General features: G+C 40.8%; 1 protein-coding gene across 5 annotated transcripts in view; it reads right to left on the bottom strand.

Annotated features, from left to right (window-relative positions):
* The window catches only part of KCNIP1 (potassium voltage-gated channel interacting protein 1), a 561,481-nt gene that overhangs the window by 151,045 nt on the left and 382,477 nt on the right, over positions 1-27,959 (bottom strand). The window contains exon 1 of one of the 5 annotated variants that reach the window (XM_050962846.1): positions 16,158-16,188. The exons of the other annotated variants lie outside the window; for them this stretch is intronic. The gene's annotated coding sequence lies outside the window, so the exon portion shown is untranslated. Of the gene's footprint in view, positions 1-16,157; positions 16,189-27,959 lie in introns of those variants that run through there. 5 annotated transcript variants of the gene reach the window in all.

Below are 27,959 nucleotides of genomic sequence, written 5' to 3'. Positions count from 1 at the left end.
TCAAGTTGGAGTAGAAAACTATTTGTTCCCCATGTAGCTATTTATAGATTGTAGTCAAGTCACCCCTTGACATCCTCTTTGTTAGGATCCAGGAACTCAATCTTTTTAGAGTATCACTGTAAGGCATGTTTTCTAATCCTTTAATCATTTGCGTGTCTCTTCTTTGAGCACTCTCCAATTTATCTATGTTCTCCTTGAATTGTGGACACTAGAACCTAATAGAGAATTCCAGCAACAGTCACAGATAAAATAACTTTATAATGGTCTCTTCAGTCAAGCAGACAAAGGTATAATATGATCCAATGGCTGAAAGTTAAAGCTAAACAAGTTCAGATTAGAAATAAGGTGTACATTTATAACAATGAGGGTACTTAATCATTGGAACAATTTATTAAGGTTCATGGTGGATTCTCCATCACTGGCAATTTTTAAATCTAGATAGAATGTTTTTCTAAAAGATCTGCTCTAGGAATTATTTTGGTGAAGTTCTATGGCCAGTGCTGTACAGGAGGTCAGACTAGATGATCACTATGGTCCCTTCCGACCTTGGAATCTATGAAACTATAAAAACCTGTGAATTAGTCACTACTTTCCCTGCTGCCCCATTACTGCCAGGGGAATAACTTGCAACATCCCTTTGCCAGGTATAGCACTCCCTCGTCCATGAGCTGAAGAGGCCAATCAAGGCTCTGTCTACTCCACACACACTTGCTTCCCTGCTCAGCCAACATGCCTGAGGCAAGATGTAGACAGGCCTTGCAGGAAGGCAGAGGGTAGTAACAGCGCTTGCCACCATCAGGCATCTCTGTGCTTGCCTCCTTATCTATAAAATAGGATTACTAATACTTTTCCATCTTTACAAAGTGCTTGAAGAGCTTTGGAGGAAAGGTGCTATAATAAATTCAAGCTATTAGTGACTTGTTCCAAGCCCCAGAACTAGGCAGCCTGAGCCAGGAACAGAACCAAGGAGTCCTGTCTTGTAGTCACTAGAAAAAACTCCTTGAGCAATATTAGATATACTACCCAAGGCTGAAATGAAGTCTTGATATATGTTTGGACTAAACAAGGTGTTTCAAGGGCAATCCATTAGCCATCGTTTATTAAAGTACCCTTTTTCTAAGGGAGCTTTCTTATCTCTGATCCATAGTGAACATTTTTCTTCCATATCGATATACTCCGCAACTAAAAGGAGAGATCACAGTAAGCAGCAGAGGCCCAGAGGAGAATTCTGATTACAAAACGTTGAGAATAAACTTCTCAAGTTCTTTCTGCACAATTGCCAGCTTCATACAATTTGAAAGTGTTTATTTTCCTTTTATCTTTCTTCCATCTTCAGCTATATTCTATTGTCTTTTTCCCCATCTCTTAGTATTTCAACCACAGCCTATGCTATAATTCTGTCCAAACTCTCTGCATCATATCCTCTTCCTGCAACAATTCAGATTCAGTAAGATTTCATCTTGAGTCTTGCCTTCATTTCTAGAAAGACCCTAATTTCTCTTCACCTTAAATACCGAGCACGTCATCATACACAAAATTCACTCATTTGGGGTGCACACAAAACAAAAGGTGCAAATCCAACAGCTAACCAAAGACAGCATTGTAAAAGCATAGTGTATGACATAGAATCATAGCAATGGAAGGAACCTTTAGAGGTCAAAGTTGGTCTGCTGCTTGTTCAGGGAAAGCCCCTGGTGGGCCAGGTCGGTTTGTTTACCTACAGCGTCCACAGGTTCGGCCGATCACAAATCCTTAGGCCCGCACCGCTTCCTGCAGCCCCCATTGGCCTGGAGCTGTAAACCGCAGCCAGTGGGAGCTGCAATCGGCTGAACCTGCAGACACGGCAGGTAAACAAACAGGCCCAGCCCGGCCCACCAGGGGCTTTCCCTGAACAAGCGGCGGACCGGCTTTGAGAACCACTGAACTAGTCCAGTCCCATGCCTCATGGCAGGACTAAGTATTATTTAGACCATTCCTGACAGGTGTTTGTCTAACCTGCTCTTAAAAATCTTCAATGATGGAGATTCCACAACCTCCCTAGGCAATTTATTCCAGTGCTTAATCACCCTGACAGGAAGTTTTTCCTAATGTCCAACCTAAACTTCCCTTGCTGCAATTTAATCTGATTGCTTCTTGTCCTATCCTCAAAGGTTAAGAAAAACAAATTTTCTCCCTCCTCCTTGTAACAACCTTTTATGTACTTGAATACTATTACGTCCCACCTCAGACTTCCCTTTTCCAGACTGAACAAATCCAATTTTTTCGATCTTCCCTCATAGGTCATGTTTTCTAGACTTTTAATCTTTTTTGTCATTCTTCTCTGGACTCTCTCCAATTTGTCCACATCCTTCCTGAAATGTGGCATCCAGAACTGGACACAATACTCCAGCTGAGGCCTAATCAGCACGGAGTAGAGTGGAAGAATTACTTCTCATGTCTTGCAAATACATCACAGAATGTGTTTTCTTTTTTTGCAACAGCATTACACTGTTGACTCATATTTAGCTTGTGGTCCACTATGACCTCACAGATCCCATTCCATAGTACTCCTTCCAAGGTAATCATTTCCCATTTTGTATGTTTGCAACTGATTGTCCCTTCCTAAATGGAGTATTTTGCATTTGTCCTTATTTAATTTTATCTTGTTTACTTCAGACCATTTCTCCAGTTTATCCAGATTACTTTGAATGTTAATCCTATCTTTCAAAGCACTTGCAACCTCTCCCAGCTTGGTATTGTCTGCAAACTTTATAAATGTACTCTCTATGCTATTAGCTAAATCATTGATGAAGATATTGAGCAGAACCGGACCTAGAATTGATCCATGTGGGACCCCATTCGTTACGCCCTTCCAGCATGACTGTGAACCACTGATACTACTCTATGGGAGTGGTTTTCCAAACAGTTTTGCACCCACCTTGTAGTAGCTCCATGTAGGTTGCATTTCCCTAGTTTGTTTATGAGAAGATCATGCGAGACAGTATCAAAAACTTTACTAAAGTCAAGATATACCATGTCTAGCACTTCGCCCCTATCCACAAGGCTTGTTACCCTGTCAAAGAAAGCTATCTAGTTGGTCTGACACAATTTGTTTTTGACAACTCCAAGCTGACTGTTACCGATCATCTCTTTATCTTCTAGATGTTTGAAAACTGATTGCTTAATTATTTGCTCCTTTATCTTTCCAGGTACAGAAGTTAAGCTGACTGGTCTGTAATTCCCAGGGTTGTCATTATTTCCCTTTTACAGTCTTTGGGAATCTCTCCCGTCTCCATGACTTTTCAAAGATAATCGCTAATGGCTCAGCTATCTCCTCAGTTAGCAACTTGAGTATTCTAGGATGCATTTCATCAGGCCCTAGTGACTTGAAGACATCTAATTTGTCTAAATATATTTTAACTTGTTCTTTCCCTATTTTAGCCTCTTCTGATCCAACCTCATTTTCACTGGTATGCACTATGTTAGATGTCCAATCACCACCAACCTTCTTGGTGAAAACCGAAGCAAAGAAGTCATTAAGCACCTCTGCCATTTCCACATTTTCTATTATCATCATCGCCCACCCCCCTCCATTGAGTAATGGGCCTGCCCTGTTCTTGGTCTTCCTCTTGCTCACTTGTGATGCACAGCATGAGTGTTCCATGGACATGAAGTAGTTAACTAACTGCTGGAAACTGGATCAAAGGAGATATATAATTAAAATGTTAAGCAATGAAAATTGCATATTGCAAAACCTGGATTCTGTGCCAATAATCAAGTAGCCGTAGTGGAAAATCCACTTAGAATTTGTCTACTGGTCACTAGCTCTCTTTGGTTACTCCTGACCTCTACTGGTAGAGCAGTATTGTCCCTAGAACCAGTAATCCAGAGTTCCCCTAAGCCGTGGCTGTGAACCTGCTGACACACCCTAGGCACCTGAATACCTGTTGTGCAGGGAAGCTGTTTTCAGACACAACCATGGGGAGCAATCCAGAGTTCCATTCTCCACTTCCAGCACTGTTGGTATGAGGAGGAAGAACTCCAGGATTCTTCATTTTCCAGGTCATTCTCACTACTCAGGAAGAGTGAAATGGGGGAGGGGGGAAGGCCTCCTAGGCTCTGTTGTCCTCTCTTCCTCCATTCTAGCACATGCACACACAGATATTTGATGAGATGGGGAAAGAAAGAGTGGAAAGAGGGATTGGAAAGTGAAGAGGAGAGTGTGTGATGGAGAGAAAGTAAGAAATGGGAGGTAAGGAATGAATAAGGAGCGAGGAAGGAGTATGCTGAATGAGAGCGGGGATAAGGTGTAAGGAGAGAATGGGAGTTTGGAGCGGCTGTGGGCATAGTTTTTAAACTTTAGCTCAGGTGGTTATTCGGTCCACAGGCAAAAAAATGAAAAATAATAATAATAAAAAAAATATTCCACTGCAACGTTCCATCTAGATGACCTGTTCTTTGGCTCCAAATCTTAGAGGTCAACAGAAACCAGTTGAGCATTTTCTATTAGAACTTCCACTTGAGATAAGAACAATTCTTTGATTGTGATTTTTAAAGAAGTACAAGTGGATGCGGTAAGCAGGAGCCAAAAGCAGCTGGTACAAAGTGGAACTCACCAGAGGACAGAGGATGATAGAGTTGTTGCTCAGTGATGTCACCTTTTCCATCTGTGGTTTTACTAAGTGGTGCTTAGTAACATGTAACCCCCCTGCTCCCAGACATCTCTTTAACAGGACGTGCTTTCACAACCTTAAGACACATTGAATTCGGTGCTTGAGGGTGATAATGAACATGGTGCTTTGGGGGAGTTTGCAGCACACTTTAAAAGATATTCTGGGATTTTCTTTCTAACAAATGAAGACTGACACAAGATTGTCATTCATAAAATGCTTTCTCAGTATCAGTTCTAGGACATGATAAAGATGGATACAGAAGTACTTTGTTATTTACAGGTACCCTACCTTTCTAAAAGCCGTTAATAGTTTCTATCTGAAAACTCTTAAGTAAATGACCATTAGGAACTTATATATTTTAGCCACTTGTTTCTCTCTTGTAGGTTCAAAAAATCAATCGAAGAAATAAAATTGATTAAACCATCTTGTGCTGTGCTCACAGTTCACATATCATACCACATTTCCTACTACTACTCATACTCGTCTGCCTTTTGCTGTTCCATCCAACTCTTCGACCCTCTATGACAAGACACAGCTGGGATAGTTATTTGAGGCAGGGACTGTTTTAACACTCCCCCAACACTATGTGGAACTGATCATGTTTGGCCCTTCCAGAATATAGATGATAAATAAATAAATAAATAAATAAAAAGCAATTGTGCTTCTGCATGTACAGGACCACTCGTAGGTTACATATTGCATCCCTACTTGTCCTGCTTTTACCCCTGGACAAAAAAAATCACAAGCTGTTTTTTTTTTCCCCAAAGGATGTATTTAGCACTTAGCATTTTGAATGCTTTTTTTGAGTGTGATTTCCATGAGCCTGTGCTCTTTAGAGCTGCCTGAGTAATTTTTGCTGCAGTGCATTCTGCTCCATGACTGTTGGTGAAACCCTTCATTTATCCACAGAGCAGGGGCAACACAAGGAGGAGCAGCACAGACAGCCCTGCCAAAGCTCTTGATGTCCTATTCAGAGGGTGCTTCCTCTAGATCTGAGGTTCCTATGTAATTGACACCTTTTATAAATGGATATATTAGAGAAGGCCATTCCTGACTGTATCCAATGCCTTTCTTGTAAGAAGAATGATTTATGATATAGAAGTTTTCTATATCTATCACTAGAAGTTATTAATTTTATGTTGTTGCCACTGATTTTAGTAATATCTGTGACTCCATTTAAAATGTTCTAAAAATCTGGTGCTAGAAAAATGTACTACATTAAGAAAACCTTACATTTAAGGACAGTCATTTTTCTCCTTGTTTGATAAAACAGAAGCTTATTAATTGCAAAGACATGTTCTTGTGAAAATAGAACATCACTTAATTTCCATTATTAAACGAAATATCGGTTTGGGTAAGCCAGAGTATGCTTTACTGATGTACCAATGGATCACAGCTCAGCCCCGGACGGAATGTGCTTTGATGAAATGAAAGACTATTTGAGTTATCAGTACTGATGCAGTTCTGAGCTTTGCAAGGCACAGGAAAAAGAACCCACAGTGGTGGTGCCAAATTATGTCCGGAGGTATTGGAGATGATCATTTAGTTAATCAAAAATACAAAACACTCTGCAAACACAGTGAAAAGTTCTTGGGTAGCACTTTCTTGATCCTTAAGCACTTTATATTCATGAGTAGCTAATTATGATTAGCTCCTTTGTTAAATGACTGATAAAACATGCGCTACAGTGAATTCATTTGATATGAGATTTATCCCCAGTCAGATCTTCACAAAAAGTTCATCTGAATTCTAGCAACCATTTACCACTTTTCCTCAGCGTCCAAAGAGAAGAAAGTTGATCAAATTAGCTCTCCCAGCTCTCACAACTAATTGCCTAGTTTTATTTACTGAAAAAGTAACTTTTCAAGTCAATTTAATGTTGGGCAAAGGTGCTAGATTTGCACCTGGCTCTGCAAATTTAAGCCTATTATTTTGTCCATGAAATGGTTACTAGCCATGCAAGCCTTGCCTTAGCTTCTCAATTGATATTAGAGCTGAGTGAATAATTCCTAGTGCCAGATTCTGTCATCCTCTAAGGCTGCTTTGCGACTCACAACCACCTGCTGTGCCAGCCACTCCCTTTCTCCCTGGCATAAGAAGGAGGGAAGGAATGTGTTGGAGACGTTCTGTGGAAAGGAGGGCCATTGCAAAATGGAGCTACAACCAACCAACCACTGGCATAAGGTAACTCAGGAACCTCCTGCTTGAAGTGTAAACTAGAGCTGCTCCTATGCTCAGGATCAGAAATCGAGACTGGTATGACCATGAGGATCATGGAGAGGCAATAACCTCACTATGGTGAAGGTTGTATCAGTCTTACTATTATAAAGTTTTTCTACCTCTCTAACATGCTCAGGAAAAGTTGCTTACTCTATAAATACACAAAGTGAAAGTGATGAGGGATGTTGGGACCAAATTTAGGGTGCACTAGGCAAATCAATGTAGACATACGAGGGGAAAAATAAGTTTCCCCAGATTAAATTAAATCCCTAATTATCACCTTTTTGGCACATTATAACTCCATAATGAGAAGGCCAATAAATGTCAAACTAGGCCTATTGATTAGATTTTGGCCACTGATATTGCACAGTACCATGGTTTATTTCTTCAAAATATAAATGCAATATATTAGCTTCTAAAATAGATCAGAGAGTTCTCTTACCACCAAATCTGATGTAACAAAGAACATTAATAAAAGGGGTATCAAACTCTGCAGGTTTATAAAACCCCATTCTGCCAGAATTCTAAGATTTCTAAACTGCCAGAATTTCTAAGGTACCAAGGAAAGTTTTAAGTGGGCTTTAAAAATAAGCAGTCCATAACTAGATTTCCAATGTAAGCCAGATTTAACCACCTAACCTGTACAACTAAACCAGTCCCTCAGAGGGTTCTCAAGTGCAATCTCCAGTGAGATGAGAATATTTTGGCAAAATTGGAGTGATTTAGACACGGTATTTTTTAATATAGAAATTGATCAACTTGAGAGTTTTTCACTTTTTGAAATGTATGTCTTCCCAAGTTGCTCTGCAAACGGTTATGTCAAAAACAGTTTAGGCTGGAAACAGTGAAATGAAGAGGAGAAAGAAGAATTCCAAAGAAAAATATACAGTGTCTATCAATGCATGTGAGATCAACCACTTGTTCCAACTTGTCTGAGGGTTCTTTTATACTGTTATTCCTTCTGTCCTCATGATTAGCCAATATCCAAAATATTGAGCACCTTTCAGCATTCCTCCATCTATATGGATGCATAGCACAGATTGCTATTAGAAAGAATTCTTTAAGTAAACTTTTAAAGGAATTATTCTGGAAGAAATACACAATTATATTTTTTAAAATTTTAATCTGAACCAGTTTTAGGAACCAAAAATAATTTGCAAGATTCACAAAACATCAAATTCCAGAAAGGATGCCATTCCCTAGGCAATTATCAGCTTCAATATCATCAAACAAGGAACTGTGGAAACACATTTGATTCTGCACATGGGCAAATTGGCATGGATTCTACTACATAACTGGTCTAAGCAGGAAGGATATTTTCAAGAGTCTAGTTGTCCAGATTTCAAAAATAAAATGATTTGTGCTAACATATCTTCCTCTGAATGTCAAACACGCAGTCCTTAGCAGTTAGGATATGAACATACACACATCCAAGCATGAATAACCATTAATATTTAGAATTGTATAGACCATAGTATAAACTAAAATATATATCTATATGTCCTACTGTACAATACAATGTCATCTAGAGTACTAGTTAGGAGAGAAACAGCATCTATTCAGTACATCATCTTGGATCTACCATTCAAACACACACTGTGACAATCAGGGTCCAGACAGACCAAGGCACAAAAGAAGGAGTCTGCACCTCCAAAGAATAAGCATTAATTACAACTGGTTTACACAATGTTGTGTACAAAAATATGTCTAATAAGATCTGTTATGAAACCTTGTAATGTTTTGAACTAGATGGTCATTATAAGCTATGTGCATAGACTGTGGTTATGAATCCATGTATTTATGTAGATATAAAACTGTGCTCATAATTTTGTTGCAACATTCAGCTCCAACCTCACAACAGGGCAGTGGCCAGTCAGGCAAGGAGGTGCTGCCTCCCCAACCAGATGAGTGGAGCTCCAAGCACCTAGGATTGTACAAACCAGGAAAAAATAAATGACAGACAACTGAAGTTAAGATAAGAGGGAAGGTCCTCTCATGGATTGGTAACTGGTTAAAAGAGGAAACAAAGGGTAGGAATAAATGGTCAGTTTTCAGAATGGAGAGAAGTAAATAGTGGTGTCCCCCAGGGATCCGTGCAGGGCCAAGTCCTATTCATAAATGACCTGGAAAAGGGGGTAAACAGTGAGATGGCAAAATTTGCAGATGATACAAAACTACTCAGGATAGTTAAGTCCCAGGCAGACTGGGAAGAGCTACAAAAGGATCTCACAAAACTGGGTGACTGGCAACAAAATGAAATGCTGCATCCCCTCTTTGACAGAGAATACATGTGTAAAGTGTTCAGAGGAGACAGATGAATTCCCTTTCCTAATATCAGTTACCTAATACAGAAACCTGAAGTTGCATCTTTATGTTTATTTTCTGCGTCACTTGTATGTGTTTGCTTTTACTTACGTTATTTCTGAAACTGTGCTTTTTTATTAAATAGACTTCTTGTTTATTTTTACCCCAAGCAGGTGTGCAAATTTTGTGGAGTGTGTGTGCTAAAGTGAACTGATAGCTGGCGTAAAAGTTTCACTCCTTCAGAGCTGACAAACCAAAGGGGAAAAAATCCAAGAGTCTGGTAGTTAAGAACTCAGGGTATACAGATGTGGGGAGACTCTGGACTGAAAGCATTGTTAAGGTTACCCTGCAAGGAGGAACTGGGCTGGTGGAAGTCAGGGTGAGACCTTTATGCTTGTGGGCTGGCTACTGCTGTCAGTAGCGCTAAGGCATCCAAAGTCACAAGGCAGGTGGTGACAGAACCAGTACTGGGTTTACAGTGGCACCAACCCCACACTCAGAAGGAGCCCTGGCACAGGTGGGGGACTCGGTTCGGGCACTGGGGCCCATAAAAGGTTGATCTGTCCCTGGACAGAACCCCTTACTGGTCTGGATGATCCCCCAAACATCCCATACACCTAAGCAACTTCAGAAAGTAAATGTGAAGAGGAAGTTCGAATATTTATTCAATGAGTTTATGGAGTAGTTGAACACTGAGGAAGTACTAGACAGTTCATGGAGTTGGAAATGCAATATGTTAATCTTTATTGTAAAGCTGAGGATTTTGCTTATTATTTGCTTATGGCAGTGCCCATTGCTTGGACACTATTGACTATAATGAAGTTTATACCAGCAGAGGATCTGGCTTTGATTGGACGCTTCAATACTACAGTGAGGGAACCTATGTAAAAATGTATAAGAACCTATACAGAACAGCATATTTTGTCACTGTGAGACTTCAGAAGCAGGTACATTAGCAGAGCTCTGGGTACTAATACCAGTGTGGTAATCTCACAGTGGATTTATTTGAATGGAAAGCCTGGCTAAGCTCAGGTGAAAGATGGTTTCAGTTGGATGGTACTGAATTATGGAAGCTAAAATTAACCCTTCATGCCAATGTATTACACTCATCAGTACACCATGGGGCCATAGCTGGGCAGTTGCTAATTGCATATAGCTTGGGTTTGGTACCATGTGTTGGGAATGGTGGTGCAAAGGGCTCTGTTTTGGAGCACTTCTCCTTTGCATTAAGTAGTAAACGCTAAACTTGTATTAGCTTTACTTTATTACAGTACCATATATCTACTGCTCCTCTCTCTCTCTCTGAGGTATTTCTGAGGCACAACCACTGTGGTAATGAAGCAGGTATTCTCCCCTTTGCATAAGTCATAGTTGCCTGAAACTCCCTCTTAAGGATACATCTTCCCTTGAAAAAAAACCACCCTGTGGCTGTGAGTCTCAGAACCTGGGTTAACTGACTTGGGCTCATGATAAGGGGCTAAAAACCACAAAGATAATGTTTTGACTCAGGCTAGAGCCCAGGCTCTGAAACACTGTGAGGGAGAAGCGTTTGGAACCAGGGCATCAACCCAAGCTTGCATATTGCACTGATAGTTTTAGCCCCATAGTGCAAACTCAACTCAGTTAACCTGGGCGCTGAGACTTGCTGCTGTGTTTTTTGTTTTGTTTTGCTGTGTAGACGTACTCTTAGTCATGCTCCATTCTGTTCCCCCTCGGTTATTTCTGGATCCTCCAAGTATACACTTCTAGTTTTCCTGAAAAGCATCAGTCTGTGTCTGATCCACTCATTTGCTGCATGCTAAATTTGCATGTTCAGCTCCTTCAAGAGAAAAAGGAGTCACAGGCCGGCAGTCAGAAGAGAAGGGAAGAATAGTCTACTGGTTCAGGTACTCGCCTGGGCCTTGCAAGACCTGGGTGCAATTTCCTGCTCTACTACTGAATTCCTCTGTGACCTTGGGAAAGTCACTTACTTTCTCTGTCAGATGGGGTACTAGCATTTCCCTAAATCACAGGGTGCTGTGAGGACAAATACGTTAAAACTTGTTTGGTTTCAGAGTAGCAGCCGTGTTAGTCTGTATCTGCAAAAAGAACAAGAGTACTTGTGGCACCTTAGAGACTAACAAATTTACCTGAGCATAAGCTTTCGTGGTCTACAGCTCACTTCACTGGATGCATAGAATGGAACGTATAGTAAGGAGATATATATACACATACAGAGAACATGAAAAGGTGGGAGTTAATTATTAATTAATAATTAATTAATTAGCCTCTTCGAGTTGGTAGGGCAACTCCCACCTTTTCATGTTCTCTGTATGTGTATATATATCTCCTTACTATAAGTTCCATTCTATGCATCCGATGAAGTGGGCTGTAGACCATGAAAGCTTATGCTCAAATAAATTTGTTAGTCTCTAAGGTGCCACAAGTACTCCTGTTCTTTTTGTTAAAAATTGTGAGGTACTCAGATATCATGGTAATATTGGCCATATGCATAGTTAAGATAGATAGTTCTAAGTCTAACCACATCACCTGCATTAGCAATGTAATAAAATAATAATAATAATACTTACTTCTTATCTAGTCCTTTTCATCTATAGATCTCAAAAGCGTTTTACAAAAGAAGTCAGTATCATTATCTGAGGTGAGCATACAAGTGGTGTGTTGCCAAACAAAAAGCCAAAACAGACAAAAAATATTTATAAAAAAATAACCTAACATACATTGCTGTAACCATAGTCACTAAATTTGAACAAGTTCCTACAGTTCACACAAGGCAAGCAGCTATTTACAAAATACATTTAAACAGTCTCTAAGTGGGGAGGATTACCAGTCAACTCCTGCACTACAAGACACGTATGCCTGGATGTCTACACACCAGTTTGGACTGACTAGATCTCCCCAGCAGATCTTTGGAGACAGATGCTGCCTTGAGGAATGCTTTTAACCATTAGCACTAAACCTCTCTGCAATACAGTTATATTTTCTGCTTTTCCCCATACCTTCAATTCCAGACATTGCCTGAACTGGGCCCGCTTAAATTTGTGCAATGGCCTATTATCAAATAAGACATCAGTCAGCTGGCCTGTCGTAATAGGAATTGTTGTGACTTTAGGGGAGGAATATACAAATATTTCTCTTTAAAATAAAGCTATCAAGGGGAGCATAGCACTACTAATAACCAATTAACTAACAAGAGCTACCATAATGAACTAATTAATTATCTTGGATTTGATTAATTAGGAAATTGTATATTCTTGTTTCCTCTTTTTTTCCTTCTGGCTAATTCTAATTGCAGTGTAATTAGAGAGATTACCACCTGCTTTGGCATGACCGGGGTTTCATAGTGCGGGCCAGAAAAGGGTAAGGTTCAGCAATAGAGCTGTCTGCCTGAACTGAGTCTGGGACTTATCCTGAGTGTATTCACAATTGCAGACACTGCATTGGGAGCTGAAGCGCTCAGCACCTTGCAGGATCAGGCCCACTGCCATTAGAAGAACACGAATGAGTTTAAGGGTATTTTCTAGTGCTGTCAAGCAATTAAAAAAATTAATTGCACTAGTAAAGAATAATAGAATAGAATTTAAATATTTTTGAATGTTTTCTACATTTTCAAATATATTGATTTCAATTACCACACAGAATACAAAGTGTACAGGGCTCACTTTATTTTATTTTTTATTACAAATATTTGCACGGTAAAAAACAAAAGGAATAGTATTTTTCAATTCACCTAATACAAATAATGCAGTGAAATCTCTTTATCATGAAAGTTGAACTTACAAATGTAGAGTTATGTAAAAAATACTGCATTCAAAAATAAAACAATGTAAAACTTTAGAGCCTACAAGTCCACTCAATCCTACTTCTTGTTCAGCCATTCGCTCAGACAAACAAGTTTGTTCACATTTGCAGGAGATGATGTTGGCTGCTTCTTGTTTACAGTGTCACCTGAAAGTGACAACAGCTGTTTTCATGGCACTGCTGTAGCCGGAGTCACAAAATATTTACATGCCATATGCGCTAAAGATTCATATGTCCCTTCACGCTTCAACTACCATTCCAGAGGACACGCATTCATGGCGATGATGGGTTCTGCTCAATAACAATCCAAAGCAGTGTGGACTGACGCATGGTCATTTTCATCATCTGAGTCAGATGCCACCAGCAGAAGGTTCATTCTATTTTTTGGTGGTTTGGGTTCTGTAGTTTCCGCATCAGTGTGTTGGTCTTTTAAGGCTTCTGAAAGCATGCGCCACACCTCATTCCTGTCAGATTTTGGACAGCACTTCAGATTCTTAAAGCTTGGGTCGAGTGTTGTAGCTATCTTTAGAAATCTCACATTGGTACCTCCTTTGCGGTTTGTCAAATCTGCAGTGAAAGTGTTCTTAAAACGAATATCATATGTGCTGGGTCATTATCTGAGGGCTGGTATAACATGAAATGTATGGCAGAATGTGAGTAAAAAACAGAGCAGGAGACATAATTCTCCCTCAAGAAGTTCGGTCTCAAATTTAATTAACACTTTTTTTTTAACAAGCATCATCAGCATGGAAGCATGTCTTCTGGAATGGTGGCTGAAGCAGGAAGGGGTGCATGAATGTTTATCATATCTGACACATAAATACCTTGCAATGCTAGCTACAAGAGTGCCATGCAAACACCTGTTCTCACCTTCAGGTGACATTGTAAATAAGAAATAGGCAGCATTATGTCCCATAAATGTAAACAAACTTGTTTGTCTTAGCGATCGGCTGAACAACAAGTAGGACTGAGTGGACTTGTAGGCTCTAAAGTTTTACATTGTTTTGTTTTTTTGAGTGCAGTTATGTAACCAAAAAAATCTACATTTGTAAATTGCACTTTCACTATAAAGAGATTGCATTACAACACTTGTATGATGTGAATTGAAAAATACTATTTCTTTTGGTTATTTTTGCAGTGCAAATATTTGTAATAAAAATAATAATATAAAGTAAGCACTGTACATTTTGTATTCTGTGTTGTAATTGAAATAAATACATTTGAAAATGTAGAAAAACATCCAAAAATATTTAATAAATTTCAATGAGTAATCTATTGTTTAACAGTGTGATTAAAAGTGCAATTAATAGTGATTAATTTTTTTAATCACAATTAATTTTTTGAGTTAATCATGAGTTAACCACAATTAATTGACAGCTCTAGTATTTTCCCATTTTGCTAAGTTTATACTATAAAGAATACGTAGCAAAGTAGCATCTGCTTCAGTTATAACTGGGCATGTCTTCATTTCCACTGGGCACGACGTAGAGCTGCTCAAAAGTTTTGCTCAAAACTTTTTATGGAAATTGTTTTTTTTCTGTCAAAATGGACATTTCTGCTAGAAGTGTCCGCTTGACATGATTTTTTTTTCTGTTTTGAGGGGGGTATCAAAAACCAAAATGTAAATATTGCAGTTATCAGTGAAACAATCCCAAATCATTATGAAAAGTTTTGACAAACATTAACATTTTTTTCATTGTCATCAAAATTTGAAATGGAGGAAAAAAGCATTTCCCAACCAGCTGCAGTGCAGTACACAGCCACTGAAAGAACCACCATGATGCTCTCAATCATTGCAATACATCTGATGAAGTGGGTATTCACCCACGAAAGCTCATGCTCCAAAACATCTGTTAGTCTATAGGGTGCCATAGGATTCTTTGCTGCTTTTACAGATCCAGACTAACACGGCTACCCCTCTGATACATGCAATACATAAGGAAACCTTAATTTAAAATCAGTGAATGCTATATCAACAGCCACCCCCAATTTCAACTCACAAGCAAAAACTACAAATGAAGGGTCTATTCTTGCAACCTTTAGCTCACAACAGCTGTCCTTACTCCCACAATTAGGTCCAGTGACATATGACAATGCTTGGATAAGTAAGCACTGCAGAAACAGGTGATAATTCTAATTAATTTTACTCCAGTACTGATTATTTGATATTTGTGCTGTGCATTCAGTAAATTAACCTGGAGACCTCAGTATCTGGATCTATGTCCATGTTTTTTTCTCTGCCACAGGTTCACTGAGAAACACAAAGTCAGGTCAGGAGCTGGGTCATGGGGATTGTTTAGAGAGAAAGGATGATTATTAGGTGAGAATGGCTAAGGACTTTGAGCACAACTGACAGATTTTTCCTGCTGTGCGATCATCCTTTCCTAGTTTCACAGGAACAGATTCCTTCTGACCAGTTTGATAGGGTTTGTGGCCTGGTGTGAATGTTTTGCACATCTAATGTTCTCTGCATATGTAACTAATATCCTCAGACCAAACTGTAAGGTTGTCACTTGCTTTTCATCCACAGCTCAGACCTATAAAGGTGAAGAGTACTCCAATCCTGATCCAACAAGACACTGAAGCATATGCTTAACTTTAAGCCTGCAAGTTGTCGCACTGAAGTCAATGTGACTAGTCACGTGCTAAAAGTTAACCTATCAGTGCATATTAGGTATAATCATTTAATTCCCTGTGTATGAATCGTTCTCACCTTCAACATTTGGTAAATAAATATATTATAACTCATTTGGCGCCCTTGCCAATTTCTGTGTATATTTGCAACTAAATCTTAGCCCAATATAAATTGCTAAATGCATGTGAAATATGCTAATCTGGAAATTTCTCTTTTTAGGTATGCATATTGACAAAGAAATCTGGTTTTCAGAATATGGTTCCACATAAAGAAATCAGTCTGTATGTGTCCACACTCAACATTTTCCCACCAGTTAAACAACCTTACACCACCATGATCCAAGGATCCAGGTCTCCTGGGGCAGAAGATTTGCTCAGACTGGGATTTAAAGCAGATATCCACAATACAGAGAGCAGACTAACAGAAGTCAGGAAATAGGCGGGGCTGTTAGGGAAAGGGGTCTGGTCAGAGCATTCAGATAATGCTCTGAAACAATCCTCTAAGCAAGTTCCATATGTGAGACTGCTATGAAATGCCAGCTATACCTTAAAGCTGCTCTTCTGTGTTGGAACACCAAGGGGTGAATCCCCTCCGGTTCAGCCTCCTTCTACGAGTGAAAAATCTGCCCTGCTAAAGACAGAGTGGAATTTTAGAGCTCTTTAGTTGGCTATCAAATACTCCAAAGAGTGACTGCCACTGCACTAGGACTGCGCATGATGTTAGTACAGAGATGCTTTAGAATACTGATGAACGTGGGTCCAGCCCATGGTGGCAGAGACCCCTGGTAAAGGAGAGTCCACTCGGAAGGAGGTGGTTGACTGCACTCTCTCCTCCACTGGAGTGGCACTATTCAGGACCACAATGACCACAAGGCAGCAAGGAGATGTGCTGATTCAGCACATTCTCCCACAGCAGTCTCTATTGCAAGGGTTCATAAGAAGCACTAGCTGTAACTTATACCTCTCCCAGCAAAAAGCCCTGTCAACACCACCATCAGCCCTGCCTCATGCTAACTGCCTGGGGGGATGGGGTGGGAGACAAGGCTGGTGCCCAGGTGTGAGATTCACATTGAATCTGGAGCCAGCTATTAAAGGATAGGCTTTTAGCAGGGGTTTATGGGAGTTGCTAGTTATATTGCAGTAGCACCTAGGAGCTGTAGTCATGTATCAGGACTCCACTGTGCTAGGTGCTATACAAACAGAACAAAAAGACCGTCCCTGCCCCAAGGGGTTTACAGTCTAATTTAGACTGACTTCCATTTAAAGTCAATGGGAGGCAGGCACCTAGCTCTCTTTCATGTCTTCTCACTCTCTGTTATCAATGCAGCTTTCTGCCTCCTTCTCCTTCCCTCTCAAAAGATATGTTAGCGGTTATTGTGTCAATCTCTCTGCTTGTAACTCAACCCCAGCAAAATCTGTCTGACCCTCACCCTCTTAACCAGGGAAAACACTGAATGGATTTATTCCAGACACCGCAATTATGATTTTTTCCCCCAGTTTTGGGGTTATTTTGCAAGAAATGAAGCTGACACAAAGCTCTCCACTTCTTCACAGCTATACTGAATTAAAAAGGAGTCCTGAGAACTCCTCTTTTTCATGGTGAATCAGTGGATTTGGTTTTCTGAGATCTAATGTGATTTATAGAAAATATGGCATAAATGGCTTTAATTCTACTACGTGGTGTTAAAACTTACAGTGGTGTAAAGAAACAAGAGAAAATTGTCCTATATGCCTGGGAGGCCACTGGTGATGCTTTAGTATGTTTCAAACTGCGAATGGGCAAACTGAGTGAAATTCACATCTGTTGAAAAGTCTGAAAAGCACAAGGCTTATTAATTATGATTACTATAGTAATACCTAGCTCTTGCATAGTAATTTTCTTCTATAAAACTCAAATTGCTTCACAATGGACTAAAGGATAATTATTCCTGTTTTACAGATGGGGAAACTGAGGCACAGGGAAGTGAAATAACTTGCCCAAGATCACCCAGGAAACTAATGGCAGAGCTAGGACCAGAACTCTGGTCCCTGGAGGCCCAGTCCAGTATTCTGTCTACTAGACAACATTGCCTCCTCTCTATGCCCTTAAGTACATTCTGCTGGATCCCTGAACAGGACTGAAAATTACCTATTGTGCCTAAGTTCTGAACCTTTAAATAAAAGTCAGTGGACTGAGATTTAGAGGCTGATCTGTCAAACATTTGGTTCAACCCCTAGATGTTATTTTTGTGCTACTGTGGATGTTTCTGAATGGCTCATGTTCATTAAAGGAGGTTTCTCCTTAGTTTCTGACTGTATTCCAATATCGTGGAGTTACAAGTCTTACTACAATCTGAATGCTGTTGGATTTGATTTCCCCTATGGAAAGGCTCAAAAGAAAAAGAAGAAATCAGGGTGAAAAATAGATTAACAAAGCCTGAAGCAAACAATGGAGGAAGAGAAAAATCTAAGGAAAGACAATTTGTGCCCCAAGTGCCACCCTTGCTTATTTTGATTATTCTTCTAACACTAAATGCATGGCATAGATTTCTCTACAGTTAGAAAAACAATGCGTTTAAAAAAACCACATGGGAAGAAGTTCAACATTAGACAAAATGAGATTGATTGCTTGTCCCTGCTTCAAACCGCAGCTCAAAAATTAATCTATCCTATCAGCACCCATCCGCATACAAGTGCATTCTTGATTAGGAAGCCAAATTCTGATGTCAGTTACACTGGTTTAAATCCAAAGTAAATCCATTGACATCAAGTCTGTTAGTTCACTGGCATCACACCGCTGTAAACTTAAACCATTATCTGGCACTCCTGTTATGAAATTAATTCATACAATTGCATCTGTTTTATAACCATATTTGAAATTCTTTTGAACTGAGATTTCTCTTGGACTCAGAGCTTCTAGCACAGGAGCTCATTAAAGTCAACTCCAGAGGCCCTGAGCTCATACACAGGACAACACCCTCTGAAGCCATTAGAACTCCTGCAGCAGAGCAAAAATAGAGAAGAAAAGTAGAGGCACTGATGCCAAAGAGTGCTGACAGTGAAATAACAACCATGGAGCAGAAAGTGGTATCACTTGTGTATCAGGGCTGAGTGCTTTATTTGAGGAGCTAATGCAAAATACACAAATTTCTTTCCAAACAATAAAAAGGTTTAACTGTGTTTGAAAGCAGCTAGTTTGAATGGAAAATTAAATTGTGTTTGCAAATTCTACTATCCCTTTAAAGACCCTTTTGGACATAACTCTGGCATAATACAGAAAACTCACAAAATAACTAGATTAACAGAAAAGATGCATTTAGCTATAAGGACAAACAAATACCGTATTCCTATTAAAAGATTTTACCAACATATACCACCTAGAGAGAGGAAAGAATTCTCACTCGATGCCACCTTAAGACTAATAGCTAAGAGTCCATCCTGTGATAGTTAGGACTCAGTAGGTGAGAGAGGTTGTCTAAAGGAAACATGGCTTTGTATGAACTCTGTGGCATCCTAAATCTATATTGTTTGTTTTCTGTTCTCTCCTATACGACTGTACTCAAAATGGTAATGATCCAGAATCAATATCCATACTGAAATAAATATCTGAGATGGGAACATGCTGAAGGGGGTTAATAGTCAGTCCCTGAAGTTACACTTAGCTTAGTATCAAGTTGGGTTAGTTAGGAAGATCAAGAAATGCCTGTGAACTTCATGGACTGTTAACACAGTCATTTAAGCATGTGGGCCAGCACCCTGAGCTGGCATAAATCAGCATGACTCCATTAACTCATTTGGAAGAATTGTCCCCTTGTTTTTATGAGACAGGGTCAATATTTTCAAATAAGCTTCCTTTAGCATGTCAAGCAACTAAGACCCACTCTCCCAGTGTCGAACTCAGCCTTTTCAGCCCCAGTCTGAAGGAGCAGTTTTCACAGACAAGAAAGGTGGTGAGATTAATTGTAACTACAGTGGCACCAATGGGATTGTTTATGTACAATTCCCTGACGGAGACAGCACATTGGCTGGTGTGTGGGAGAAATGACCTGAATAGGAACCTGCACACACAGCCATTTACTGGAGTTCTGGCAGTTATATTATTCAGAAGCCAATGTTGTTGACTTGGGTCCTGCAAGTTAGGTACCTCAATCCATGTTTAAGCACCAAAATAAGCAAGCTCATTTTCAAAAGTGTCCAGCACCCCTCACTTCCCACTGAGGACTGCTGGGTAGGAGCCACACTGGGTGCCAAGTAGAGGTGGTCAGGAATTTTCCATCACGATTTCCTGATGGAAAGTGTCCTTTTCACAAAATCAAAATTTCACAGGAAAAATTCAATTTTGTTTAAAATTTTCTTTTGGGAACATCAAAATGGCAGCTCCCCAGCTGCCTGCATGGAAGGTGTGGTCTGAATTTCACTTTCTGCCACTTATTTAAGAAAGTGGCTTATCTTATAAACTCAGCTGTCCTTCAAACACCATCTGAATCTTTTAGTGAGTCACAATCTGTTAAATTATTCATCCGCACAAAACCCCTGTGAGGTAGGGAAGTACATCCATTTAGCAGAGAGGGAATGGAGGCCCAGAGAAACTGAGTGACCTGCCCAGTGTCATGTGGGTAGTCTGTGGTAAATGAGGGAATTGAACCCAAACCTCATCAACTCTAGGCCAGGGCTTAAATTCTCACAGAATATTTCCCAGAGCCTTACTCCCCCAACACAGCTCCCAATCAGCATAGCCAATTTCCCTGACCAACTTTCAGTTTCCAAGTTTGTACATTTTCATCACAATATACCAGATGGGACCCCTTCTGTGGTGATCTTACCGTAGGGCTTACAAGAGTAGGGTTGAGGCCTAAAGGGATTAGAGAAAAACAGGTTCAACTAGAGTATGCAAGTGCAAAGACTAACAGCAAAAGAGTGCTTCCTGTGCATACCATTTGTGGTTTTAGAGTGTTAGAGGGATCAGTTAGAATTTAATATTAAATTACAGGTAAGAACAATCTAATCTACTATACTGTGTCAACCAAAAGTGGCTCATTTCGTTTGCATTGCTTCAGAGTGCCCTGCTTCCCAGCTTGTCAACACGGCCTGGGATTCAACAAATATTGTTACCCCGTTTGATGTGAGCAGATGTGAGTTGCCCTGGGAGCATTACAGTTAGGAGCAGAAATTGGTGGTAGTCAGAGATTTCTTTGATGCAGTTTCTTTTATTTACACAAACATACAAAGTCCTGCATCTCTGACCACAGAAGGACCCAGATAACAGTAAACAGCTTATTTTGCTCACAGCACCAAGAAACCTTTTTTCAGCCTATACTCCAACCCCAAAAAACCCTCCCCAGCTTTCTTCCAAGGTCAGCCACAGTGCCTTCAGCTGCTGCTAGTGGCTGTCTTTCTCTTCAGTATTGTCTGTTCTCAGTTTGTGTGTGCATTGCCTCCCCCAAATACCCACACCAAAACAATATTCAGCAAAAGCTGCTGGGTATATTTTACACATTCCTTTTGTCTGAACTGTAAGCATAAATGCTACCTATATCAAATGTAAGGTGAGTTGAGACTTATCAGTCTCAATCCCATAACAAGGTTTCATCCAGCTCATAACATTATTTTCACTCTCAGATTGAGTATGCCTCTGCAATGCCAAAAAGTTCAGCAATTGATTCCAGACAGAATAAGTGTCACTTATGACAAAAGAATCAACCTTTAATGGTTGAAAATTTTTTTAGGCACTATTCCAAATCAAAGCCCTGGAAAAATTGTGCATGACATAATTAACAGATATTGCCAATACATATAGAACCCTAGATATTTTGGCCAACAGAAATTATTCTGTCAAGTATCAGAGGGTAGCCGTGTTAGTCTGGATCTGTAAAAGCAGCAAAGAATCCTGTGGCACCTTATAGACTAACAGACGTTTTGGAGCATGAGCTTTCGTGGGTGAATACCCACTTCCTCAGATGCATGTAATGGAAATATCCAGGGGCAGGTATATATATGTGTGCTAGCAAGCAAGCTAGAGATAACGAGGTCAGTTCAATCAGGGAGGATGAGGCCCTGTTCCAGCAGTTGAGGTGTGAAAACCAAGAGAGGAGAAACTGGTTCTGTAATTGGCAAGCCATTCACAGTCTTTGTTCAATCCTGAGCTGATGGTGTCAAATTTGCAGATGAACTGAAGCTCAGCAGTTTCTCTTTGAAGTCTGGTCCTGAAGTTTTTTTGCTGCAGGATGGCCACCTTAAGGTCTGCTATAGTGTGGCCAGGAAGGTTGAAGTGCTCTCCTACAGGTTTCTGTATATTGCCATTCCTAATGTCTGATTTGTGTCCATTTATCCTTTTCCGTAGAGACTGTCCAGTCTGGCCGATGTACATAGCAGAGGGGCATTGCTGGCATACGATGGCGTATATTACATTGGTGGATGTGCAGGTGAATGAACCAGTGATGGTGTGGCTGATCTGGTTAGGTCCTGTGATGGTGTCGCTGGTGTAGATATGTGGGCAGAGTTGGCATCGAGGTTTGTTGCATGGATTGGTTCCTGAGCTAGAGTTATTATGGTGTGGTGTGCAGTTACTGGTGAGAATATGTTTCAGGTTGGCAGGTTGTCTGTGGGCAAGGATTGGCCTGCCACCCAAGGCCTGTGAAAGTGTGGGATCATTGTCCAGGATGGGTTGTAGATCCTTGATGATGCGTTGGAGGGGTTTTAGCTGGGGGCTGTATGTGATGGCCAGTGGAGTCCTGTAGGTTTCTCTCTTGGGTTTGTCTTGCAGTAGGAGGCTTCTGGGTACACGTCTGGCTCTGTTGATCTGTTTCCTTATTTCCTCGTGCGGGTATTGTAGTTTTGAGAATGCTTGGTGGAGATTTTGTAGGTGTTGGTCTCTGTCTGAGGGGTCAGAGCAGATGCGGTTGTACCTCAGTGCTTGGCTGTAGACAATGGATCGTGTGATGTGCCCGGGATGGAAGCTGGAGGCATGAAGGTAGGCATAGCGGTCGGTGGGTTTTCGATATAGGGTGGTTTTAATGTGACCATCACTTATTTGCACCGTGGTGTCAAGAAAGTGGACCTCCCGTGTAGACTGGTCCAGGCTGAGGTTGATGGTGGGGTGGAAGCTGTTGAAATCATGGTGGAATTTTTCCAGAGTCTCCTTCCCATGGGTCCAGATGATGAAGATGTCATCAATGTAGCGTAGATAGAGAAGGGGTGTGAGTGGACGAGAGCTCAGGAAGCGTTGTTCCAGGTCGGCCATGAAGATATTGGCATATTGTGGGGCCATGCGGGTGCCCATAGCAGTGCCACTGATCTGGAGATATATATTGTCATCAAATTTGAAATAGTTGTGTGTAAGTATAAAGGCACAGAGCTCAGCAGCCAGTTGTGCTGTGGCATCATCAGGGATAGTGTTCCTGACAGCTTGTATTCCATCTGTGTGTGGGATGTTAGTGTCGAGAGCCTCTACATCCATGGTGGCTAGGATGGTGTTTTCTGGGAGGTCACCAATGCATTGTAGTTTCCTCAGGAAATCAGTGGTGTCGCGGAGATAGCTGGGAGTGCTGGTGGCATAGGGTCTGAGTAGAGAGTCCATATATCCAGACAGTCCTTCAGTGAGAGTGCCAATGCCCGAGATGATGGGGCGTCCAGGATTTCCGGGTTTGTGGATCTTGGGTAGTAGATAGAATAACCCTGGTCGGGGCTCTAGGGGTATGTTGATTTCTTCCGGTGTTAGTGTAGGGAGTGTCCTGAGTAGATGCTGTAGTTTCTTAGTGTATTCCTCAGTGGGATCTGAGGGAAGTGGCCTGTAGAATTTGGTATTGGAGAGTTGTCTGGCTGCCTCCTTTTGATAGTCAGACCTGTTCATGATGACAACGGCACCTCCTTTATCAGCCTCTTTGATGATAATGTCAGGGTGGTTTCTGAGGCTGTGGATGGCATTGCGTTCTGCACGACTTAGGTTGTGAGGCAAGCGATGTTGTTGTTCCACGATTTCTGCCTGTGCACGCCGGCGGAAGCATTCAATGTATAGGTCCAGGCTGTCATTTCGACCCTCAGGAGGAGTCCATGTGGAGTTCTTTTTCTTGTGCTGTTGGTGGGAGGGCACCCGTGTATCAGTGCACTGTTCAGTGTTGTCCTGGAAGTATTCTTTGAGTCGGAGACGGCGAAAGTAGGCTTCCAGATCGCCACAGAACTGTATCATGTTGGTGGGGGTGGCAGGGCAGAAAGAGAGTCCCCGAGATAGGACAGACTTTTCTTCTGGGCTGAGTGTGTAGTTGGATAGATTGACGATATTGCTGGGTGGGTTAGGGGTACCACTGTTGTGGCCCCATGTGGCAGGTAGGAGTTTAGACAGCTTACAGTCCTTTTTCCTTTGAAGAGAGGTGAAGTGAGTAATGTAGATCTCCTGTCTTATTCTAGTGAAGTCCGTTTGTATAGAAGTTTGGTTATTAATGAGAGTCTCCAGGTTGGAGAGCTCTTTTTTGATGTTTTCCTGTTTGCTGTATAGGATGCTGATCAGGTGGTTCCTCAGTTTTTTTGATAGAGTATGACATAATCTCTCACTGTGGTCTGTGTAGTATGTAGATAGCAGTGGATTTTTTACCTTTAGTCCATTTGGTATGATGTCCATCCGTTTGCATTTGGAAAGGAAGATGATATCTGTCTGTATTTGTGCAAGTTTCTTCATGAGGTTGATGGATTTCCATTCCATACGGCTAAATGCAGTGCCTTGCATGGTGTCAAGTATCAGAGGGTAGCCGTGTTAGTCTGGATCTGTAAAAGCAGCAAAGAATCCTGTGGCACCTTATAGACTAACAGACGTTTTGGAGCATGAGCTTTCGTGGGTGAATACCCACTTCCTCAGATGCATGTAATGGAAATATCCAGGGGCAGGTATATATATGTGTGCTAGCAAGCAAGCTAGAGATAACGAGGTCAGTTCAATCAGGGAGGATGAGGCCCTGTTCCAGCAGTTGAGGTGTGAAAACCAAGAGAGGAGAAACTGGTTCTGTAATTGGCAAGCCATTCACAGTCTTTGTTCAATCCTGAGCTGATGGTGTCAAATTTGCAGATGAACTGAAGCTCAGCAGTTTCTCTTTGAAGTCTGGTCCTGAAGTTTTTTTGCTGCAGGATGGCCACCTTAAGGTCTGCTATAGTGTGGCCAGGAAGGTTGAAGTGCTCTCCTACAGGTTTCTGTATATTGCCATTCCTAATGTCTGATTTGTGTCCATTTATCCTTTTCCGTAGAGACTGTCCAGTCTGGCCGATGTACATAGCAGAGGGGCATTGCTGGCATACGATGGCGTATATTACATTGGTGGATGTGCAGGTGAATGAACTGCAGGACCAGCAAAAAAACTTCAGGACCAGACTTCAAAGAGAAACTGCTGAGCTTCAGTTCATCTGCAAATTTGACACCATCAGCTCAGGATTGAACAAAGACTGTGAATGGCTTGCCAATTACAGAACCAGTTTCTCCTCTCTTGGTTTTCACACCTCAACTGCTGGAACAGGGCCTCATCCTCCCTGATTGAACTGACCTCGTTATCTCTAGCTTGCTTGCTAGCACACATATATATACCTGCCCCTGGATATTTCCATTACATGCATCTGAGGAAGTGGGTATTCACCCACGAAAGCTCATGCTCCAAAACGTCTGTTAGTCTATAAGGTGCCACAGGATTCTTTGCTGCTTTTACAGAAATTATTCTGAGAGTCAGCACAAATCAGTGAAACCTTCACAATAGGACTTAAGTGTGCATAGGTCTTTTGGTCAGCAGTGAATGGTAGACTCTGAAAGAAATGAGAGCTGTGCATGCACTGCTGCTAACTTGTGACTTTACTGCAAGTCACAGGGTATGCGGTGCTCTTCATAAACTCCCAGCTGCTGGAATCAAGGGATTGCATGTGCATTTCAGCTTCCATTTAAAAAGAAAAAAGATCTACATTTCTAGCCCTCATGGCTGTAGAGAAAAGTTTAAAAATTCCAGGAAACCAAACTGCTCAGAAACCAGAAGAAAAAAACAAAGAATCCAACAATTTTTGCTTTGACTTAAAAATAGTGAGGTTTATCAACCTGTGATTTGAGGGTGGGGGAAGGTCTGACTATGATTTTTGCACTTTTCGGGTGACAACACTGGCACATGACTTGAATGGGTTCATTTTAAATACATTTGAATCCATAAATAAGTGAATGCAGATCCTGGCCTGGAAAGATTCACTCTTACCCCCCAAAAGCTCTTATGTCATCAAAAGCACCCTGGGCCAGATTCTCAGCTGCTTCTGTAAATCAGCATAACTCATTGATGGACTTCAGTGGAGCTACACCAGATAACATGAGCTGAGAATCCTCTCCAGACCGTTGAGTTATAACAGCAGGAGCATTACCGGAGCAGACCACCACTAGACAAAGGGCTAATGGATCGGAAGTAACCAACCACCAGAAAACTTGTTTAAAGTCATTAAACGACTAGAGCAAATGATGATACAAAACTGATACTGAACCAGACAATCTGTATTTTAAAAAGAGGGAGGGGGGCTACTTTCAACAGTCTTTCCAGAATACCATTCAAAGGCAAGTGCTTTATAGGCAAGATTCATGAATAATGTCTGATGTCAACATAAATGGATAATTAACTAACATGTATTTGGAAAGCAACGCTGTCCCTGCTGTACTGAGAGTTTTTGAAGTTCTCCTGTGCTTGAAAAAGCTGTAAATTGGAAAGCCCAGCATGGCAGATTTAATAACTTTCAATAAGGTACATTATAAAACTATTAAATGCCTTCCATTCAGGTAATTATTGGAGTTTTGCCATATCTTTTACTGCCTCCCAGACCAAGATATTGGGGAGCGGGGGAAAGGGAGAAGCTTAATGGATCCAGCCAAAGAGCTTTTCCTCAGTAATTATGTCTGATTGGAAAATTGCCTGCTTCAAAGAACAGAAACCTGAAGCTCTCTTAGTAATGAGACATCTCAAGTTTCTAATTAACAGAAAACAGAAGTGTTGCACATTTCACTTTGCACATTTTTGTCACATATTAGCTCCCTTTTCAGCAATATTCGCAGAAGAACTAATTTGCCTGTGCCGTGTGAACACGAAAAAAGCCCTCTTTAAAAAAATAATCAATGCTCTAAGGAAAGAAAAAATAAATTGGGACTGTGTGTTAAATAGGCTGCTTGTCCTTTTAATTCCTATTAGTTATCTAATATCTACAAGCCAGTGTGAACTCCAGGGAAAATGAATATTACCTTTTATGTCCATTTTTCTTTGGAGGGGGTGGGGGGTAATTCTAGGCTTGTTCTGAGAAATACACTGGTTGCTTTTGATGAATAAAAAATTGAGAAGCCAGTAAGACAATGTCATTTGTACATTATTAGTGCTATAGCTGTAAATGAGCTTGTAGAATAAACTGGAACTGTATACAAATATGGAGACAATGTACGGCTTGGCAGAGAGGTGGTTACACTGCTGGCTATTTTCATATGAGCCCAGTCATTACCTATGGGGGTGGGAAAGAAAATGAAGGGAAAAAAAGAGCAGCAACTACTGGGTGAAATTCTGTTCTTCAACCTGCACTCCAATTTCCTCACTGACACCAACGAACAGTGTGCAGAGTTAGAGTTATTATACAATAGATACTACTGCATTCTAGGTGCTAGAGTTCCCAGTCAAGATCAGGGTCCCCCAAGGTCCGCCACAGTACAAACATCTAATCAGAGGCCCTCTGCTGCCCAAAATTTGCAACACCCTGGTCCTGCCCAGACGTAAGCACATACTTAACTTCAGTTACTGCAAGCAGTACCACCGACCAACAGGAATATTCAGAGTGCATAGAGTTAAGTACACATGTAAGTCTTTACAGGATCATGATCTAAATAGAGTGCTCAAATTCAAGAGAGACTGGGCAGTGCAGGAATTTCCTAACCCCCCCAAATCTTCCCCCCAGTTTTGTGAACTAGGTACATGCAGTGTTGCCAATTTAGTGACTGTTTGAAGATTTGAATTGAAATTGAAACATTAATACACAATTTAAAAACATATAAAGTGTATGATAAAATACGTGTATCTGAAAAAGTATAATAGATTTGAAAAGTATGAACAGACTAGCTTCCTTATATAACTGTTGTTTTTTATAACAATGTCAGTGCATTCATTTTGGTGATGTTGGTCAACCTAATAATTTCAAATTATGATTCATAAGCAAAGCTCTCCCTGACAGCTAGTGATGAACTGGGGGCTGGGGAGAAAGGCTTCAGGACCAAATTTATTTACATTCACACCTAATCTACCTAGGTATCCAGCAAACAGAGCTGTGTTGCCCAAGTGATAGATTTTGGCTGGGGTTGGGTTACAAACCACTTGAATGTGGGGGGTAATGAAATGT

This window comes from Gopherus flavomarginatus, chromosome 7, assembly GCF_025201925.1.
Source record: "Gopherus flavomarginatus isolate rGopFla2 chromosome 7, rGopFla2.mat.asm, whole genome shotgun sequence".
Taxonomy (NCBI): domain Eukaryota; kingdom Metazoa; phylum Chordata; order Testudines; family Testudinidae; genus Gopherus; species Gopherus flavomarginatus.
This window is presented reverse-complemented; position numbering and strand designations above follow the sequence as displayed.